Here is a 4,077-nt window from a genome sequence, read left to right as displayed (position 1 = left end):
TGGCTTGGGGATGATAAAATCCCTTAGCTTTTTTTTTTCTGGGAAGCTCTTTATCTGTCCTTCAACTCTAAATGACAGCTTTGCTGGATAAAGTATTCTTGGTTGTAGATCCTTGGTTTTTATCACGTTGAATATTTTGTGCCAGACCCTTCTGTCCTCCATGGTTTCTTTTAAGAAATCAGCTGCCAGTCTTATGGTTGTTCCCTTGTAGGTTACTAACTGCTTTCCTCCTGATGCTTTAAAGATTCTCTCTTTGTATTTAACATTTGGCATTTTAATTATAATGTGTCTTGGTGTGGGCCTCTTTGGGTTCATCTTTTTTGGGACTCTGAGCTTCCTGGGGATGTATGTCTATTTCCATCATTATTTCTTCAAATAGTTCTTCAACTTCTTGTTCTCCTTCAGGTACTTCTATGCCCTGGATGTTTTTACATTTAATTTTATCCCATAGGCTCCTTAAATTATTATTATAGACTTGGCTTCTTTTTTCTTATCATTCTGATTCAGTGTCCTTGGCTTTCCCATCCTCTATATCGGTGATTCTATCCTCTTCCTTATCCACTCTGTTGATTCTCTCTAATACACTCCTCATGTCAGATAATGTGTTTTTCGTTTCTGACAAGCTTCTTTTTATAATTTTCATTTCCATTTTTATGTTTTTATCTCTTTGTTAAAGTTCTCACTGAGTTCATCTACACTTCCCCTAAGTTCACTGAGCATCCTTATAACCAGTGTTTTGAACTCTGCATCTGTTAGATTGCTTGACTCCATTATTCCTGGATCTTTGCTCTATTCTCTCATATGGTTTCCCCTTTTTTGTCTTCCTATTTTGGCTGCCTTTCTGTCTGTTTCTATATACTAAGTAAAGCTGCTAAGTCTCCCAGTCTTATTAGCATGGCTTTGTGTAGTAGGTGTCCAGTGGCACAGTCCTGAGGTGGGGTTCAGCTGTAGACCAAGTTTAGCCCCAGGCTGTGCCCCTCTGGAGACATCTGTTAAGATTCAGCAAGCAATCCACAGATGTTGTGTTTTTAGTTGCTTCAAGAGGCCACGCCAGAAACCGAGGTCAGCTGCCACCAGTGTGAGTCTTGGAGTTGGTTCAACAAGGGGCACAGGGCACACAGAGGACACAACTGGATGTGGCTTGGTTGGGGCCTGAGTTGGGGGAGGCAGAGTTTCAGGGAATTCTCTGGGCAGAGTGACCTCCGTTATCCAGTCTGATGACATCTCAGCTATGGTGGGGCTGGGCCTGCACTCTGGGAAGGGGGAGGGCTCAACAGACGAACAGTGGATACCGCTGGCACGTCTATACAGAGTGAATCTCGCCTAAGCCCTCAGTCCGACAACTCAGTGTTCTCCTGTAGGTCCCTGTGCAGCCAACTCGGCACTGCTGCTGAGAGCGAGCAGGTCTGTCACCAGGAAAGTCTGCTTGCGAACACGGCTCCTTTAAGAGGCATCTGTAGCTGCTGTAGCCTCTGTCCCACTCAGGTTCTTGGGACCGGGGAGCTGCCTCAGCCAGGGTGATTTCTTATTTCTCTTCCTAGTTATAGTGCTTCTGTTCATCTAGATCCCAGGCTACTATGCTTGCTGTTTGCTCCATGTTTCTATCACAACTTTGATTTGGTTGCAAGAGGGATGAACAAAGCCTCTATATTCTACGCCATTTTTTTCTGTTGTCTCCTAGTGTCAAGGAAGCACTTCATAAATATATGTTAAATTAGTGAATATCCAGTGGTTTTATCTCCAGTGAGATCATCTTTTTCTGATTTGATAAAATATTTTGGTCATTATATAGATTTAGTTTTAATTCTACAAGTAAAAACAACAGACACCAGCTTTAAAAAAAAAGGCCAATACCTTAGGCGATATAAACTGTTTACAAAAATAAAAATCAATATATAGATGATTGAAGCAGGTTTAGAGTTTAAAATAACTGACCTACCTAAAAAAATAACAACTATTTATTTGGCAGGATACCTAATCAGTACTGCACAGTAATAATATTAATGAAATCAAGAGAGGTAAGTTATGTGTTGATCATGGAAAGTTGGCATTTTTGTATTTCCCACTTTGCTACTACCACCTTTCACATGCTGTTTTCAGTGTGGCCAGTAAGCTGTCATGGCAAAGAAAAAGGAGAAGGAAAAATGACTAGTGAGAATAGGAGGGGTATAGTCTCTTCTGTTTTGGGGAATCTGAGCAAGGCACAAGTTCCATTGCCATATTCAAGCCTTATGTGTGGAAACAGTAAGTTTTTTTTCTTGTTGCCATTTAAAAAATAATAATAATAGTAGCTTATAATTAATAAATACATAGTATTGCTGGGTAAAGTACTAAGTATATTATATGTGTTATTGCATTCAATAAGCACACAAGTTTTAGGAGGTAGGTACTGGTTATTCCCAGTTAAAGCTGAGGAAAGAGGCTCAGAGAGGCTAAACCATCATCACAAGTTGCACAGCTTGTAAGTAGAGGAAAAAGACTAAGCATCTATGTCTAGAAGTTTCGTTCCTTTCTTTTTAATTTTGTTTTTAATTGTGGTAAACTACATATATCATAAAATTTATCATCTTAACCATTTTAAGTGTACTGTTCAGTAGTGTTGTGTATTCACATTGTTGTGCAACCATCGTCACCATTCACCTCCAGAACTCTTTCCATCTTGCAACACTGAAACTCTATATCCATTAAACAACAACTTCCCATTTCTGCCTCCCCATACTTTCTGTATGATTTTGAATACTCTAGGTACCTCATATACATAGAATTGTACAGTATTTGTCTTTTTGTGACTGGATTATTTCACTTAGTATAATGTCCTAAAAGTTCATCCATGTTGTAGCATAGGTAAAGATTTCCTTCCCTTTTTAAGGCTGAATAATATTTCATTGTATAGATATAGCAAATTTGTTTATTCATTCATTCACTGATGAACGCTTGGGTTGTTTCCACCATTTGGTTATTGTGAATAATGCTGCTATGAATGTAAATGTACAAATATCTGTTCAAGACCGTGCTTTTAATTATTTTGGGTATATATATACATATATATATCCAGAAGTAGAATTGCTGGATCATTTGGTAATTCTACTTTTAATTTTTGAGGAACTGCTATACTATTTCAGAGCCTTTATCTTTACCACTAATGATCTACTGCTTTCACACTGGCCACCTATGGTGACAACAAGCAGGAAAGCACTTTTCCCTTTATATAAAAGAATCAGCTTGATTAGCCATGACTCAATAAACAATTAGGAAACTTTCATTAATACTAATTATTTCACTCTTAAGGAAGCAAATGAGGCAGGAAATAATTTCTATCAGGATATCAAAATGAAAATCACACAAAAGGAAGCCTTATCTAAGATTTTTTTTCTGTCTAATGTATATGAGTATTCTTTCAGATACTATAGCACTTCCAAGAACTTTGAACTATGTTATTTATTTTCTAGTCACTTCTCTGATAAAAATACCTATGTGACATTGGGCAAAGTCACCTTCCCCACTGCACTTCAGCTTGTTGGAACAGGTGACACTAAAAGTTTTAGTGGTATGACCTTAGACAAGTTATTTAACCTCTTTAAACTTCATTTGTAAAATAGAGACAATGGTAAGACTTACCTAATTAGGTGTAGGAAAGTTTAAGTGAATATAAAGTTTTATTAGCCCAATACCTGGCATATTATAAATGTTTAGTAAAGAGAAGTTGCTATTATGATTATTATTTTCAAGATTTTATATGTAAAAGAAATAGAAACATTGGTTCACATAAAGACTTGTACATATATGTTCATAGTAGTTTTATTTATAATAACCAAAAACTATAAACGGCCCAGAGATCCTTCAATGGGTTGTTAAACAGCAGTACATTCATAACATTCATACAATACTACTTAGCAAAAAAAGGAACAAACTACTGATACACACAAGTTTGACAAAACCTTAAAGCATTATGTTGAGTGAGAAAAGTCAATTCCAAAATGTCATATACTGTATTATTTTATTTACCTGAAATGGCCAGAAAGACAAACCAGACTAGCAATTGCCTGGGACTAGAGTGGAAGTAGGTGAGGATTAACT

General features: G+C 37.0%; 1 protein-coding gene across 1 annotated transcript in view; it reads right to left on the bottom strand.

Annotated features, from left to right (window-relative positions):
• Positions 1 to 4,077, bottom strand: part of PAK3 (p21 (RAC1) activated kinase 3) — a 289,996-nt gene that overhangs the window by 80,472 nt on the left and 205,447 nt on the right. The gene's annotated exons all lie outside the window — the stretch shown is intronic.

Source organism: Pteropus alecto, unplaced genomic scaffold (genome assembly GCF_000325575.1).
Source record: "Pteropus alecto unplaced genomic scaffold, ASM32557v1 scaffold107, whole genome shotgun sequence".
Classification (NCBI taxonomy): domain Eukaryota; kingdom Metazoa; phylum Chordata; class Mammalia; order Chiroptera; family Pteropodidae; genus Pteropus; species Pteropus alecto.
This window is presented reverse-complemented; position numbering and strand designations above follow the sequence as displayed.